Below are 18,942 nucleotides of genomic sequence, written 5' to 3' on the forward strand. Positions count from 1 at the left end.
TTCACCGAAATAACATCGGCTATTCTATCTAATTCTTTGCCCAACGTGGTGCCGAGCTTGAATTTCTTCCCTTTTATCTCCCTCTCCTGAACCTCTTCCGCAGGTGTAGGTCGTCTTTCATTGTTGATCTCTGCCTCTGCTATTCATCTTGGCTCTCCGGGCTGGATAATAACTGCATACGTTCTCCTACGATTTTAAGTTGCTCTCTGAACACTTCCGTTCCATCCTCTGGTCGACCTTTATAGTAATTACCCCTCCTTGCGACGAGGGAAATTTCATTTTCATGTGGGCGATTGATGCTACTGCACCCAACCTATTCAAAGAAGGTCGCCCTAAAAGCAGGTTGTATGTAGAGGATGTATTGACAACGATGTACTTGACAATAATCATTTTGGTCGTGCTTTCATTTGAGAAGGTTGTCCTCAAATCAACATATCCTCGCACTTCCACTTGATCTCTTGCAAAAAATGACCAGACAACCATCATAAGGACTTAACTGGTTAGAGGATATTCACAAACTTGTAAACGTCCCCCAAAACATCACGTCGGCCGAACTTCCTTGGTCGATTAGTACTATGGCACCTTTCATCCTACCGTAACAACAAATATCACCACTAGATCATCCTCATGGGGGAACACATCCTCATGGTCGGAACCTGTGAAATAGAGGGAAGGCTCTGTGGGGCGATCAGACCTCCTCGTATCCAAGGACATGACTGCTCGTGCATATCGTTTTTGCTTGGAGGCTGAGCTTCCCCCTCGTGCATGCGTTTGATCTTCGGTTGCAGCTTCTCTTCTTAGTTTTTCTTGGTTAGCCTCGAGATACTCCTTTAAGAAACCCTCTTTGACCAAACTGGCCAGTTGGTGACTCAAGGTTATGCATCGTTCGACGCTATGCCCAAATGCCCTGTGAAACTCGCACCAAACATCTCTTTGTGATCCCAAAAATCGATCTATCTTTTGGGGAAACATCATCTTATCCGTTACCCCCCGCATGCTTAAGAGCTCTTTGCACGATACTCGGAATCTGGGTCTGATTGTCGTCTCTTCCCTGGCCCTTATCTCGGGCTCCTCCTTCTTAGCAACGTATGGGATCTGTTCTCTTTCCGGTGGAGGCTTCATTGCTCCTGTTGGAATGGTTTCAACTATTTTCCTTGTGCCTGGGTTGCTTCGATCGTGAGCCACCATTTTTCCTGAGCACGACCTCCTCAGCTTCAATACGGGCGGTAGCTCGCTGGCGTAACTCGGATAACGTCTCTGTCGGGTTCTTGATTAGCTAGTCACTGAACGGGCTTGCTAACATACCTTGTTCGAAAGTGGCAACCACCATCTCCTCATCCTGCATTTGAAGTCTTACCGAGACTGCACAAAATCTATACAAGTACGCCTTGAGCGAATCTCCTTCGCTTTGTCTAAAATTGAACAGGTCACACAATCATGTGGGATTGACCTTATTCGCCGATAACTGTTCTTTAAACATTCTAGAGAACTGGGGGAAAGAGGTGATAACCATCCAGAATCCCACTAAACCATTGCAGGATTGTCCCTGTGAATGTACTCATGAATATCTTACAAAAAATTGAGTCAGACCCCCCAGAGAGGATCATTTGAGCTCTGAACGCCTTTAAGTGATTCTCAGGATCCTCTACACTAGTGAACAAGGCAATATTGGGTGTTATGTAATGGGGTGGCACAGGCTCGTCTATAATTTGCTGGGAGAACGACTTGGTGTCGTCCCTTGATGACAAATCTGGGGAACGCTTTCGAGCGGGATGTTAACCCTGTTGGTGCAAGCTTCAGTGCAGGTCCTCGTTGGTCTTGCGGAAATCCTCATTGGCCTGTGCATGCTCCTCCATAGTCGCTCGAGAGGCCACGATCTCGGCTATAAGGCGTGCCTGAAGACGTTCTTTGTCAGCTCGGGCCTTCGCTCGTAGCTGCTCTTGGTTTGCCTTGGCCTCTTCTCGAATTTTCTTATGCTCTCGTCGATATTCTTTATTTGCCTCCTTAAGAGCCCTCATGGCCTCCATGATTTGTTGCCAGGCGGGGGTCTCACTTTCTTCAGATCCCAGCGGTACTTGCCTCGTGTTTCTCATTATGCAGAATGCTCAATTGCGAATATGTGTAGGATCAAGTTTTATCGGGCCCCACAGTGGGTGCCAAATGTTCTCGCCGGCTGACCTCGGTCGGTCTCCGAGTTGAGCTCTGCTTTGACTTGTCTCCACTTGGTGCTCCAAAGCGCTGCTCCACTGGGACAAAGGGGGCTATACCTGTTGATCACACTTCGATAATCAAGTCAGTGAGAGCATTCAAACTATAAAATTTTTTCAGTCTAGAATATTTAGAAAAGCGTACCTTTACTCAGAGTCTCAAACACCTTTTATAGCCATTCCTTCAATAATTTTCATCAACGAGAATATAATCTCAACAACCAGAGTATAATATTCAACCGCAATCTGTTCTTCGTGTACCTGTTACTTTCAGGTACACACATTTTTAACTGCTTTTACTTGCATTTAATAATATACTTCAACCAATTCAGTTATTCATGTATTTAATAATATACCTCAACCAACTCAATTATTTCTTTTGTTATTTTTAATTATCTTTTTCACGTAAACTTACTAGAAAACCTGAGTTGACCTTGTAACACACTTTTGCGTCCATACCCGACCCAGACCGAACTAGACATAACTCGCACAATCGAACTGATCATACCTAAATGCTTGGACCGAGATCCCGAGCACTCATGGCCAGTACAACTACTATCACCCACACTAGTGGATTTGGATCATCACGTGTATATGAGGAGTGTTGATGAAGATGGATTTGACTTCTATGACTCGATTCGATAGTGGTATCCAATTTTAAAATCCCCTTAAATGGTTGGAGAGAAGGTAGGCTGCCAAAAGAATAGAGTCATCAACAATAACCCATTTGCACACCCTGAAAAAATAATATAATATAACATAATTGAAGAACAATAACACTTTCTTCAATAACTCACCTTAAGATCCTTCTACAATGCTGAAGAGGGCAATCCAGAGACTAGAACTACACAAGGTTGAGTGAAAAACTTAGAAACATACCAAAGAGTCATAATAAAACTACTAAACGAGGTTATCAATGGAGGATTGCAAATGGCCAAGAATCCAACCATATAAGTATTCGATTGCACCCCATGGAGGTGCCATAGGCAGGGCTTCCCTTCACATATTGTCAATGGTAGAGGGGTCGAAAAAGCCACACTAAAGCATTATGAAAAGTACTAAATATTCTAAACATATATGCATACCATGATATTCAGAGTGTTTGGATACCCCACGTCCAGCCCATCCATTGTTGTGACTGCGGTGTCGATCTCTTAAGGATGAATGACCATGTCCACCATGTGCAGGCTCCACGATCCAGGTTATAAAATGTTGGTGAAGTATTCATAGTCATCTTGTTTTTTAACACTTTAGAATTTTTTTCAGTTATCAAATTATTGAAAGCATATAATTGTGACATGAAAATTATTATTTTTTGACACTCACTTGCATTGTTCCAAATTACAACTTTTAAATGATAGAGGTTTTGCATTGCTCCAAATTACAACTTTAAAATGATAGAGATTATGAAATGTAAAAGGATATTTTTGTTATTTGAAGAGGTTAATTCTAATGGGGAAGGTAGTGTAACAAAGTAGAAAAGGGTAAACCAATAATTAGTTGGGATAGAGGGTGAGAATGGGGAAGAGGTGGTGGATCTCAGGAAAGGCACGAGGTCCAAAATAAACAATTCCAAATTTAAATATTTCTATTATCTGGTGGAATAGTCTTATTGGTCCTCAGAGAAGAGAGGAAGAATAGGAAAGGATTGGAAAATTCTACTCTTCGTAGAATTCTGTTTTCTGGATTTCTCTATTGTATTGCTTTTTTCTGTGTTGAAACCTGTAATCCTTTTTGCTCTGCCCTCTTGTATATAGGTTCTTTAAATCGCATAACGTGATAAGGAGTTCTATAGTATCACATTTATCTTCATTTCTATTTGCTGTGACCTCATTACATCCTATTCCTTCCTTCGATCAAGCAGTTGGTGCCATGTCATACTTGAATCACCCCCTTCATGCCAAGAATTGCAGTGAAGATGTTTTCCAACATATAACTGTCATCTAGAATAAAAAACAAATCTCACACTGTATACACTGATTAGCATACATTCTATACTTAAGCCAAGTTCTTGGCTTTGTAAAGATTACAAAATTCTGAGTAATGAAAACTAAAGCAATTGCTATGCAGAAATTACATTATTGAGTTCACTATTAAATAAGAATCATAGACACTGTTAAGAGGTTGTCGACGTGCTTTCCTAAGACCAGATACCTATAATTGTTTTCGTCGTCATTGAAATATGATAAAAATTACAAAATATAAAAAAAAAATATATTAGAAAAAAAATATATAATTGTAAATCCTTAAAATAATATTCACGGTCGGGATATTTATCATAGTTATATTTTAATGAAATACAAAATGGTAAAAACTTAAACTAATTTTATTAACTTTATTTCTGAAAATATATGCGTGGCTCACTCGGGATGACATGTATATAATTTTATTAGATTTTGATATGCATTGGCAATATGCATGGAGATGAAACAATAAAAGTGTCAAAGCTGGAGTTTTATAATTCCAAAAATTTCCGATACACGCAATGCATTCCTTTGAAAACTACTCTGGCATCGTTTGCCATGTCAGTGCCTCTACGTTATCACTCTTAGAAAAATAATTTGTCCAGATACATACAAAACTTCTTAAGAGGTACACAGTGCTGGTAGAGCTTGAGTTGAAAACAAGCACATTAATTAATTAGTTTACCATTCAAAGTTATCTTTACTATAAATACCACAACACAATATATTTTTCATACATTTCACTAGCCAACCTCAAGCATTTGTTCCCATAATTGTCACACTACAGTACCCATCATGGTTACCAAAATTCATTTGTGTCATATTTCACTTGCAATGCTTTTCTGCATGGCGTTCTGGGCTTTACAAGTCACATCTCGCACTCTGCAAGATGCCTCCATCTATGAGAGGCATGAGGAATGGATGGCTCGTTATTCCAGAGTCTACAAGGACCCTCAAGAAAAGGAAAAGCGTTTCAGGATATTCAAGCAAAATATGAATTACATTGAAGCCTTCAACAATGCTGCCAATAAACCTTACAAGCTAGCCATTAATCAATTTGCAGACCTCACCAACGAGGAGTTCATAGCACCAAGAAATAGATTCAAGGGGCACATGCGTTCCTCAATCATAAAGACAACCACTTTTAAGTACGAAAATGTGACATCAGTACCATCCACAGTGGATTGGAGGCAAAAGGGTGCGGTGACACCGGTCAAGGACCAAGGCCAATGTGGTAAGTCCTGGATAATTCAATTCCCAAGTCAAGTCAAATTACATTGAATCATTACTATGTAACTATTAATTTACTTTGCATTGTAGGTTGTTGCTGGGCGTTTTCTGCTGTTGCATCGGCAGAAGGAATTCATCAACTCACCACTGGAAAATTGATTTCTTTGTCTGAACAAGAACTTGTTGATTGTGACACAAAGGGTGTGGACCAAGGTTGTGAAGGTGGTCTTATGGATGATGCTTTCAAATTCATCATCCAAAATAACGGACTCAATACTGAAGCCAATTACCCTTTCAAGGGCGTTGATGGAACCTGCAATGCAAAGGCGGCATCTAGTCATGCAGCTACCATTCGAGGCTACGAGGATGTCCCAGCCAACAATGAGAAGGCACTGCAAAAAGCTGTAACCAATCAACCAGTTTCTGTAGCAATTGATGCTAGTGGCTCTGACTTTCAATTTTACAAGAGTGGTGTCTTCACTGGTTCATGTGGAACAGAGTTGGATCACGGTGTCACTGCAGTGGGATATGGTGTCAGCGATGATGGAACTGAGTATTGGTTGGTTAAGAACTCATGGGGAACTGAGTGGGGTGAAGAAGGCTACATTAGGATGCAAAGGGGTGTAGATTCTGAAGAAGGACTGTGTGGCATAGCCATGCAAGCATCGTACCCCACTGCATAATTATAAAATTTAGACCCTGTTAAGCTATTTTCAATTCTACGTATCTTTTTCACCATTGATTTCTGCTGTTGGTCCTGTATGTTATTAATCAATTTATCCAATGAAAAAGGGGTCATGGTTATGACTTAAAAGATTGATACAACACAAGCTAAATTATCGTAACCACGACGCAAGGAAGCTAAATACAAAAGTAGTAATGAAAACTTGTTATCCATAAAGCAAAAAGTGCAGACTGAAACTAAAATAGAAAATACGGAGGAGCTGCTTTAGTGATTGAATTCATGGCATATAAACAAAAGAATTATACAATTTCATTTTGTCATTCTGTTTCTTTTCCCTCTTTCTCGAGAAAGGGAAAAAACTTTACAAGATGAGGAGATGCCTATTGTACAAAATCCTAATCTATGTCAGTCTTCTAGAGTGAGATATATTGTCAATTCAAGAAAGAAGTTATACGTTGGAAGACGTCTTCGGTGCAAGGAATTGTGAGGCCACCCATGGGATGATCATATCCAAATTCATCTTCAGCCTGACTCAACAAGCCTTGAAATGAAGGTTGGTTCAAGTATGATATGGGAATCACAAACCGCTTTTGTTTCTCTCCAACATACACTGCAAGATAGCCCTTTGGGACTTCTGAAGATTTTGAAGCTGCTTGGCTAGCTGTGAATGATGCTCGTCGAATAGCAGGTAATCGGAAACCCATTTTTTGTGCTTGATTGAATGAAGTAGAAGAATCTCAAATCTTGAAGGAAGGAATCCAAGTGTTGAAGCTTGAGGGTTGCAATGGCATGTGTTGTTTGTGAAGACAAGGGATAGTGTATATATAGTTTTTAAGATTGTGTGGGATGGAAACCCAAGTCCCTGAGAGGAATAGTGTTAAAGGATAGAGGGCATACGCATGAGATATCACATGGTATTGTCTTCAGTGCCTCTATCAAGGATAGAGTTGAATGGACGTGTGAAACCCCACCTTATTAAACAATGACCAACATAAAGTCTCCACTTGTAACAAAACTGAATCCTAACTATGGTTCATTCATTAGTAGGTATTCCATAATTTTATAGACATGCTCTAAACATGTTTTCTCACACTATGTTTTATTGCAGCTGGAATATATTTTGTTGGTGATGAATTATAAAGCAAGGGATAGCGAAATATCATAGATCATTATATACGTTTCTATGGTTACATTTGTAGTTTCTTCAATGTTGTAGGTCATGAAGGTTTTTATTAGGAAGACTACAGGAGTGGAGGAAAGTGAAAGAAGAGATTATTTTCATGCCAAAGAATAAGCCGCCATGGAGGGGTGTAACCACCTATGGATAATCGGTTGGAGAACTAGGTATGCACACATGTTTTAGATTCAAATATTCGTTACAAGAAAATCATTAGATGAAAACTAATTTTAGAGACAAAAAATAATTATTTACTATATTGACTAAATTAAATATTGTTTTGAAGACTAAAATTTTTATTGATATCTAAATTAGTTTCTATTATGGATAAATAGTTTATAAATTGGTATGTAATTATCTACCAATATTTTAGTTACCAACTTTAGAATCTAAATAATTAGTAGCTAAAACTTGCTTACCCCTTTCAATACTTTCTTAAGGTTTTTATGAGATATTCAACCTTCTTTTGAAGAGATTCACAACTTTTACAAACTTTTGCAACAACACATCTACAAGAATAGTTTTTATAAATGATTTCCAAATTCTCAAAATTAGTTTTGGTGTTACTTAACTCTTATTGTAAAGATTTGACTTTATTTTCTAACCAGATGTTCAAACCTTTTGAATTGTAATTTGACATGGCAGTGGTGTCAAGGAAAGCAATCGAGCTGAACTTGGTTGATAGTTTGGATATCAGGGTGAAGAAGCTAAATGTGAATATGTTTCAATTTGCGAATGACGTTTTGTTATTTTATGAAGCCAATATTAAAAACGTGTTCACAAAGTAATGTTGAATTGCTTTGAGTTAGCATATGGCCTTAAGGTTAACTTTTCGAAAAGTAGGATTGGTGGGTTGAGAGGAGATAAGTCTGAGATCCAACGGTTTGCCGCATTACTCAATTGTGACGTGATGAATACTCCTTTCAAGTATTTGGGATTGACCGTGGGGGGTTGCCATAAGAGAAGTGCGTTTTGGGCCAGCGTGTTCGAAAGGATGAAAAGCATACTGGGTAGTTGGAAAGGTAGATTCCTGTGACTGGCAGGGAGAGTTTGGTTGATTAAGTTTTTTCTTACTTCCATTCCTCTATTTTACGTTTCTTTGTTTAAGTTGTCTTCTTCAGTGTTGAAGAAAATTGTGAGATTACAGAGGATTTTTTTGTGGGTTTGGGGGTCGACTGGGAAGAAGATTGCTTGGGTTTCTTGGAAAACATTCTTTGAGCCTCGAGAAAGCTAGTCGTCTTGGTATTTTGGATCTACGGTTATTCAATGTGAAATTGTTGGGAAAATGGATTTGGTGTTTGGGTTCCGACAAGGGAGGGTTGTGGAAAGAGGTTATTGAATCAAAATACAGCGGTTGGAGGAGTCTAAAAGAGAATAAGAGTCCTTTCACTGAGTTTTTGTAGTGGAGAGATCTAAAGGGGATTTGGAGGATGGAGGAGTGGGGTAGGAATTTTGAGGGATGCCTTGAGTGGACAATCGGTAATGGAAATAATATTTTGTTTTGGGATGGTGTATTCTTTGGGTTATGAAGCTTAGAAGAATAGGTTTCTAAGATTGTTCTATTTAAGTTTTAGCAATGAAGCTTGCTTGGATTCTTTTGGGGAGTGGGCCTCCAACTCTTGAAATTGGGTTCTTTAGTGGAGAAAAGGATTGTTCGATTGGGAAAAGGATAAGGAATTTCATCTTATGAAGGAGCTTCAAGGCTCACATCTTGTCTCGGGTAAGGAAGTTAACTGGGTGTGGAAGGATAAAGCGAATTCGGGGTACTCGGTCCGTTGGCCTACAGTATTTTAAGGAAGTCTTGCATCAGTGAAAGTTCGTCCTTGTTTGAAATTTTTTGGAGGATTAAAGTGTTACCTTCAGCTCTCTTTACTGCTTGGAGAGTGTTGGGTAATTTGATTGCTTCTAAGGCTAATTTGGTTATACGTGGGGTTATAGTTGATTCCTCCTCCTGTTGTTTGTGTCGAGATGAAGTTGAGACTACAAGGCACTTGTTTTTTAAATGCAGAATAACTTAGTTAGTTTGGAGTCAGTGTCATGCTTGGCTTGGGATGGCGTTGGTAGATCATTCTGATTATGGTTCACATTTCTTACACTTTATCTTGTGAAATTCCAGGCTATTTATTTAGTTTTTTGTCGATAAAAAAAACTTGTTACCTACTCATGAGTTTCTTTAAAAACATCAACTAATTGACGGTAATTTTCAAACATTTTAGAGGAAGAGGAACTTAAACATCTCATGTCAAATAAATGTCCAGCCATCAAAAACAGGTTTCCTTCCTCATCATTCCTTGATCTATAGCAGGAAGAGAGTCATCATTGTCTTGCCAACCTATGTATGCTCTTCTTGCTTTCCCTCCTTTCTCTTGTTTCCTATCAGGTCCTTTTCTTTGCTCAAAATATTTGGACATTCAATCTTGATATGTTCTTATTTACCACAGCCAAAATAGGAATAGTAATAAGTGTCATAATTCAGTAATATTTCATACAAAAATACAGGCACATACAGTCTTTAATTGATAAAATGGTTATAATTCAACCTCTAATTTAGGAATTTGAACATTTTTTTATTATATATTTTTGGATTATAAGATGAATATGAACGATGTATTCCCAAATTTAAGGAATCTAAGGGGAAATGGAAATAAAATGGCTAAAGGAGAATGGAAAAGTTAAAGACAAGATGAAAAGGCAAAGTTGGAACTGTTAGAATGTATGGCTTTAAACTAGAGGGGGGGGGGGGTGAATGGTTTAAAGAGGGTTTTCGCAAACTTTTAAGCCAAGAATAAAATTACTTCGAGAAACAAATGACAAGGAAATCAGTTTGCCAAAACACAAAGCAAAAACAACAGCACCAGAAAAAACAATCGGTTGTTTCGCAGAAAAAATCAGTTGTTTATACTAGTTTGCAAATATTAAAACTGAATTTAAAGAGATTAAGGATAGAGAGAATGCACACAGATGTTTATACTGGTTCACTCTAAACCTAGAGCTACATCCAGTCTTCTCAGAAACCATTGAGGAAATCCACTAAGCAATCAAACCTAGATCACTTACACCACAACCAAAGAAGTGACCTTGATCCCCTCAAGACACACACTTCTCTTGGTCAACACACCAACACTAAGAATGCTGATCTTGATCCCCTCAAGAAAACGCAACACTTCTCAGCAAACACACAAGGTTTCTTTCAACAGATACAAGGATTACACTTGTTACAGAATGAATCTGAAATCAATACAAGAGAAAATCCTATCTCACACTCTTTGATCAAACTCAATATCTAAGCAATCTCAACTCTTTCAAAATCTCAAAAACTTATGTAAAACCCAAATCTGTTTTACTGTATATAATCAGAGTTGTTTGTTATCAAATCTTAACAAACTATTTAATTGCATTTAAAGATTGGTCAAACACTAAAAACTGGAGCGTAAATAGTTGGAAAAACATTTAATGCTTAGTCAAAGCACAAAACAGTTTTCTGTTATGGTACCAAAACAAACAATCGGTTGTTTCCACGAATCAATCGGTTGTTTTGGTTTTGACAGCAAGTCAACCATAAAAACAGTTTTCAACCTTTTCTAAAAACACCTAAGTATAAAACAATCGGTTGTTTTGACAAAACAATAGGTTGTTTTTCACTTAGTTTGAAAAACACTTTTCTTTTAAAAAGATTGAGAATGCCTATGCTTTGGATTCAATCAAGAGTGGATTACATATTAAATCTACCCCAGATCCTATCTAAAAGGACAGCACAACAACAACAAGCATAGCCAACCTTCATCATCCTTCAAAGGGTTTGGATTCTTCAAAGCTTGAACACCACTTGGTTCAACAATCTCCCCCTATTTGATGAAGACAAATCCCTGGTGCTTGTGTTTGATCTGATTGAATCTGAAGCAGTTCCTGTATGACACAGTTTTAAGCAAAACATAGAACTTCTGATATTTGGTTAGCACAGAAACAAATACAGAAATTCAGAACATAGTACCAGAGCAAACAACAAACAAATATAAGAGCAAAAACCTATAAGGTTTCACCCATACAACTGTTTTGCAGAAAATAAAAAGTGAAACCAAACACAACATAAGTCTCCCCCTATTTGTCTTCACAAATAGACAAAAATAAGAGATGAAAAAGATAATTGTTCTTTAATACATAAGATTTAAACAACAGAAACTGAAAACAGAAAAACTGACTCAAATACCAAAAACAATCGGTTGTTTCGATATATCAACCGGTTGTTTTTCCTCTTCATTCATCATCCGCATATTGAAGATCAAAGATCTGGTTCTGAACTGCCTCAATCTGTTCATCTAAGGTCATGAAGTGTGCATCCATGCTGTTAAACCTGTTATCAATGCTTTGGAAATTGCTGACACATAGATCATGGAGATTCCTTTGGTTCTCCGCAAAGCCATCAAGCCTATTGACCATGTATCTCTCAAAAGAAGACATGGTTGGCATTCCATCTTCCTGATTTCCAGCCTCAGCACTAGGTCCAACATCTTGATTTGTTTCAGGATGTTCTTCATGTTGAAACTCCATATCAGCAGCATGTTCACCTTCTTCAAGATCAGCAACAGCACTTGATGAGGCACCATGGTCACCATCTTTGCTAATCCATTTGCCACCTAATTTGGTGAATCCCATTTTGCTGAGAGATCCATTGTTCAACTCTTGAGTTGAGTTAACCAACTCAGATGTTTCATCCTCTAGGTTCACTTCAAAATATAGCAGAAATTTAGAAATCGAAACAACATATGGATAGTGATAGTCATTTTACCTTCTTGCCTTTTGCATGTGCTCTTTGATGATGTGGATCCAATTTATTCTGATCTTCTTCATAATGCAGTAGATGTACACCAGGTCCTCCTCTGTAAGAACAGAATGATTGCTCCCCCTTGGAGTTAGAATCCAAGTCACAATAAGGGCCAACAACCTTTCATCAAGCCTCAAGCCACCAACCGAACAAGTCCTAACTTGAGCATTTTGATTCTTCAAGCAGCTCTTGTAGTATTGGGGTTTGTTGAAGTTCTCCACTACACCAAGGTTCCCCTTGTTGATTCTGAGGCCGGAGTACTTTAGACCAGCTACTGCAGTCCACACATCATATGTGATCTCCATATCTACACCTTTTACATGAGAAGCAAGGTTGTTTCCCTCAAACTTGAGATTTGTGTAGAAAACTCTTATCAAATCTGGGTAGATATTGCCCTTCATCTCCAAGAACTTTCTGAGGGATTGATCTTTGAGGAGCCTTCTAACATTGTCCAGCTTTTGGCTTTTCAGCCAATCAAAGCAAACAACCTTGAGGTTGTTTATCACTTTGGTGCTAGTCTAAAACCTATACCTCTCAATTAGATCATTATCACCAGAAAACCATCCTTCTAGCCTTCCTCCAGACCTTACTGCTCTGGTTTTGACTCTCTTTGAGGTGGGAGAAGTTGAGTCCATGATGGCAGAGAAGAAACAGAGAGAAGCTCACACAAGAATTGCAAGAGATGTTGCAATTGGTTGTTCTTGTGAAATAGATCAGCTGCAACAAATTTTATAGCAATAACAGAATCATAAAGCATTCAATGACATGAGTGGGTACCAGATTTTTAGAGAGAAAAGACTTAACCAAGCCCTGCACAGAAAACGTCAGAAAAAGAAAAAAAATCACATGGTCATCACATGTGATCTTTGACTAGTCATTAAAGCTCTTAAATTTTCAAGATTTTGGAATATATTCCTTTATGATTGTTGTAACTTCCTTCTGAGCGTGATCAACTTTCAACACAGGTTCATTGACCAAGGATTCTTTCTTTAATTTGATTTGCAACGGATAGATTCAAAAAAGAAATTAAATTGATTTCTTCCCAGTGCTGTTAGACACAAAACAATCGGTTGTTTCGAAGAAACAATCGGTTGTTTTTCATTTGGAACCTCACATCCTTTAAGAATCCATTTCATGAAGACTTTGGGAACAAAAAACTTTCTTATTTTGCAGAATCTAATCGAATGGCCCTTTTTCATGCAATAAAAGCATGTAACAATCAGTTGTTTCGCCTTAACAATCGATTGTTTTACTGGCTTTCTTTAAAAAGTTTTTGAAAACTTTTCTTGTTGGTTTTGTGGATTAAAACCTAAACCAGCCTTTCCGAAAACACAGCTTTGAGATGCCAAGACATTTTCAAAGTTAGATTTCCCTTTCGAAAGCTTGTCCACAGTATTAACAAGATAATGCACTTTCTTTTCAAGGTTTTCACAATTTTCGCAAATGAAAGTGTCACACTTATAAGAAGAATTTTTGAAATGTGTTTCCAAATTTTTGAAATCATTTTTAGATTTTTCAATCTCATCTTCAAGTGCTTTCACTCTCTTTTCCAGCCAGCTGTTAAGATCTTTCAATCGGTTGTTTGAAAGCACCAATCGATTAGCTTCATCGTGAGTTTCTTGAAAAGCTTCAAGCAATTCACTATATTTTTGTTCATTTAAAGAAGCACAAGAAATTACTTCACTTGAGCTGCAAGATTCATCATCATCTTCAGCAATCAAACAGATGTTTGCTTTCTTATCTTCACTTGATGAAGAGCTTGATAATGATACCTCATTCTCATCCCAAGCTATGTAGGCTCTCTTTGTCTTGCTCTTCTTTTCCTTATAGCTAGGATTTTTCTCCTTGCTTTTGTTTGGGCAATCTGCCTTTATGTGACCTTGCTCACCACAACCAAAACAAGTATAGTTATTGGAATTAAAATCATTAGATTTCTTGTTTCCATACCTGTCATTGTTGTTATCCTTGTTGTGGTTCCTCTTCAAGAATTTGCTAAACTTTCTGGATAGCAAGCTAAGGTTTTCTTCATCACTATCATTGTTGGATTCTTGTTTGCCTTTGTGCTTGGAAGCTTTTAAGGTTATACTTCTTACATGATTGTCTTCGCTTTCTTGAACGTTGAGTCGATTCATCTCTAACTCATGTTCCCTAAGCTTGCCAAACAAAGAAGCCATACTTAAGGATGTTAGATCTTTAGATTCGGATATAGCAGTTACCTTAGGTTGCCATGCTCTATCAAGACATTTCAAAATCTTGATGTTTAACTCTTCCTATTCAAAGGTCTTGTCAAGGCTCATGAGATGATTGATGATGTGCGTGAATCTTTTCTGCACTTCAGCAATTGTTTCACCTTTGAGCATTCTGAACATCTCACACTCTTGGATTAGAGTATGCTTCCTAGCTCTCTTCACCTCATTTGTACCTTCATGAGTTACCTCCAAAGTGTCCCACATTTCTTTTGCTGATTTGCATTGAGAGACCCTGAAAAACTCATCCGAATTCAAAGCAGAGGTTATTATGTTTTTAGCAATGCAATCAAATTTGGCCTTCTTACTTTCAGAATCAGTCCATTGAGACCAAGGCTTTTCAATGGAAGATCCATCTTTTTCAAACTTTGGGACAAAAGGACCATTTTCAATTGTATCCCAAATTCCTTTGTCAAGTGATTCCACAAAGATTTTCATTCTCACTTTCCAAAATTGGTAGTTCAAACCACAAAACAGAGGTGGTCTGTTGATTGAAGCACCTTCCCCAAAAGGTAGTCTATCAGCCATTAAAAAATAGTTTTAGGATCAACTTGAATAACTTTCAAGAACCAAGCTCTTGATGACAATTGTTAGAATGTATGGCTTAAAACTAGAGGGGGGGGGGGGGTTGAATGGTTTAAAGGGGGTTTTCGCAAACTTTTAAGCCAAGAATAAAATTACTTCGAGAAACAAATGACAAGGAAATCAGTTTGCCAAAACACAAAGCAAAAACAACAACACCAGAAAAAAGAATCAACAATCGGTTGTTTATACCAGTTTGCAAATATTAAAACTGAATTTAAAGAGATTAAGGATAGAGAGAATGCACCCAGATGTTTATACTGGTTCACTCTAAACCCAGAGCTACATCCAGTCTTCTCAGAAACCACTGAGGAAATCCACTAAGCAATCAAACCTAGATCACTTACACCACAACCAAAGAAGTGACCTTGATCCCCTCAAGACACACACTTCTCTTGGTCAACACACCAACACTAAGAATGCTGATCTTGATCCCCTCAAGAACACACAACACTTCTTAGCAAACTCACAAGGTTTCTTTCAACAGATACAAGGATTACACTTGTTACAGAATGAATCTGAAATCAATACAAGAGAAAATCCTATCTCACACTCTTTGATCAAACTCAATCTCTAAGCAATCTCAACTCTTTCAAAATCTCAAAAACTTATGTAAAACCCAAATCTGTTTTACTGTATATAATCAGAGTTGTTTGTTATCAAATCTTAACAAACTATTTAATTGCATTTAAAGATTGACCAAAGCATTAAAAATTGGAGCGTAAATAGTTGGAAAAACATTTAATGCTCAGTCAAAGCACAAAACAATTTTTTGTTATGGTACCAAAACAAACAATCGGTTGTTTCCACGAATCAATCGGTTGTTTTGGTTTTGACAGCAAGTCAACCATAAAAACAGTTTTCAACCTTTTCTAAAAACACCTAAGTATAAAACAATCGGTTGTTTTGACAAAACAATAGGTTGTTTTTCACTTAGTTTGAAAAACACTTTTCTTTTAAAAAGATTGAGAATGCCTATGCTTTGGATTCAATCAAGAGTGGATTACATATTAAATCTACCCCAGATCCTATCTAAAAGGACAGCACAACAACAACAAGCACAACCACCCTTCATCATCCTTCAAAGGGTTTGGATTTTTCAAAGCTTGAACACCACTTGGTTCAACACGAACATGGAAAACTCGCCCAAGCAAGATCACTCCATATGAATGATGACTACTTTAGGAAAAGTGTACCGCGTTCTGAAGTAATAATTTCTCCCTAAGCACGGATACCTAATCCACAAAAAACAATTGAATTATCAAGTATAAGATTCACTAAATATAAAACATAATAATAAAGTATGTTGGGTTATGATTGCAAGAATTCTAAAGAAAGCAAGTTAAAGAGCTTGTTGGTTCAATTGGGAAAATTGAAATTGGGGTTCATCCTTTTTACGCTTTCGTATTTTCAAAAACATAGTAATATTTTATCCTTTGATTGATGTTTATGCCCATATGAAATTTATTTATATTGATTCCTCACATATAAAATTATTAAGAGACTCTCCTGAGTATCAATTCCTCGCATATTTATAAAAACTCTTTTTCATCACCATTCGATGTTGATAGCAATTAACAATTCAAATCTATTTCTAGAATTCAAATATGTTAAGCATTATCATTTGGGTCTGAAACTTAGAGATACTTTTCAGTCAAATCTAAGGATCTAAATCATGATAAACAAGCATTACAAATAAAATGACAATACTAACCATCAATCAAGAAAAAAATATTATATTTAAATATCACCTCAATAAATAAGAGTTTGAACAGATTACTCCCAATCTCAAAGGGTAAAATTAGCCTCGCATATTTATAAAAACTCTTTTTCATCACCATTCGATGTTGATAGCAATTAACAATTCAAATCTATTTCTAGAATTCAAATATGTTAAGCATTATCATTTGGGTCTGAAACTTAGAGATACTTTTCAGTCAAATCTAAGGATCTAAATCATGATAAACAAGCATTACAAATAAAATGACAATACTAACCATCAATCAAGAAAAAAATATTATATTTAAATATCACCTCAATAAATAAGAGTTTGAACAGATTACTCCCAATCTCAAAGGGTAAAATTAGCCACTCATGTTGGCCATTACAAGAATGGAAAACGAGAAAAGAAGATTTAGGATGTTTCTTTTTTACGATTATCTCCTCTAGGGTTTTCTATCTCCTTCTATTCTCCTAATTTATGTCTAGGATTGTGCCTTACATCTCATATTTAACCTACTTAGGCTTGGGCTAAGTGTCTTCTCGCCTAGGCGAGTTGGACGAAAACATGACATCTTTGGAGTGATCTTCTGATACAATCCAAGTAGCCAAGAAGATGACCAAGGACTCAAGAGACAATTCACACTGTGAGCAGTCATCTAAGCAATCAGGTCAAGGCCCCACCAAATATCAGGCGGGCCTCACTAGAAGAAGAACTTGGCATAAACCAGAACATCAATTGTTCTTTCTTCTGGTCTTCTTAAAACACAAAAACATGTTTGTAAATAATTTAGACTCACTTTTGGGGTCCAAATAGAAAAATAGGCTAGAGCATGTTCACATAGCATAAAAAGGAGTGTACTTAGCGAAATGGGCTTATACCAAGCCCACTTTTTCAAGACAAGGCACCTAGAATTAGGGTTTTTAACCTAGCTTCTAGAAGTTAAGCCTAAAGGTGCGATTTTGACCATGGTCAACACCCTAGGCAGCCCTTCCTATAAATAGAGTGTCTTGCCTAATGTATTTTCACCTAGATTTTGAATGTAGTAAAGAAACTCCACTTGAGTGATTAGTGAGCTTTGTTTCCTAAATGTTTTGGGTCTTTTCTTGAGTGTGTGAGAATTTCAAGTGGCGGCTCTTCCTTCACTTATCTTGGAGTTTCCCACTCTCCAAATATCATTTTCACCATTCTTCACCATAAGCTTCCTTCATCTCATCTCTTTTTCCATCCTTCCTTGCACCATTTATGTTACTTGTTTATGTTCTTGTTTGTATCATTTTTTATCTTGCAGAGGATTCGAACGTCGAAGGTTTCGCCACGTCAAACTCTATCTTCCACCTCCTCAACCGCGACAAGTGCAAGAACGCTCCAAGCACTTCACAAGAACTCCAAGCAAACCTGCGAAACACACCAAACGGCGCCTCTAGCGGCCGATTGCACTCCGACGCTCAAGTCAGTCTTACAAAACCACCAAAGAACTAAGAATCTCTGCGAGACTCGTGTGTACTTTGTGTGTGTGTGAACTAGTAACTTGCAAGAATGAATCTTACCTTTCCTTTGCATGAGCGCGGAATGCCTTTTATATACTATGTTGCACGCCTAAGTTATCCGCGTACGAAGTAACTTAGCGCGTTTTTCCACTAGGTGTCTCGTGCCAGCTCAGCGTGAGTACCAAGTGTGGCTTGGCTAAGCGCACGCACCAGGCATCACCTACTGTGTGAACGATCACCTCTGCTTTGCACTATGCACGTTATGGGCTAAGAGAGTACCAACCACCGACTGACGTACTAGCTCTCTTAGGCCACTCTCGTGCACAACACCATAAAGCACATAACTTCCCCATTCTCTGATACTCTGCCACACAAGGCTCGTATGCAACGCTCTCGCTGGGAAACGTCCTTCGCTTCTAGCTTAATTGCGTGCAACACGAAAACCCGATGACCATCGCTCACACCGGATGACCGATCGGTGCCCTTTAGCACTTATCTAGGCGGTGATCGCGCATCCTCTCTAATCACCGCCCCCTGATCACCGGTCACCACCCTGGGTGACTCTCTTAATGACACATCCGCTTCCCTGGCCCACGTGTCCCACTGAGAACGGTCCACGTGGCTATCCTTTGCTGATGTCACCGACTACCGATGACCGACCGGATCAATTTTCTTTTGGTCATCTTCATTCATCCTTAACTTTCGTTATTCTTAATTTTCGCCCTTTGCATCATAATCACCTTATCTTTGTGTTTTTCTCTTTACTCTTCTGAACTGAACCTTCACACTTACTTAACCACTTAGTTAAGTTCGTGTCCA

The 18,942-nt window shown here is 38.0% G+C and overlaps 1 pseudogene; it reads left to right on the forward strand.

Moving 5' to 3' along the window:
* The first annotated feature begins 4,905 nt into the window (after positions 1-4,905).
* LOC137831954 (senescence-specific cysteine protease SAG39-like) lies at positions 4,906-6,155 on the forward strand (annotated as a pseudogene).
* The last annotated feature ends 12,787 nt before the right edge of the window (positions 6,156-18,942 follow it).

Source organism: Phaseolus vulgaris, chromosome 11, assembly GCF_000499845.2.
Source record: "Phaseolus vulgaris cultivar G19833 chromosome 11, P. vulgaris v2.0, whole genome shotgun sequence".
Lineage (NCBI taxonomy): Eukaryota > Viridiplantae > Streptophyta > Magnoliopsida > Fabales > Fabaceae > Phaseolus > Phaseolus vulgaris.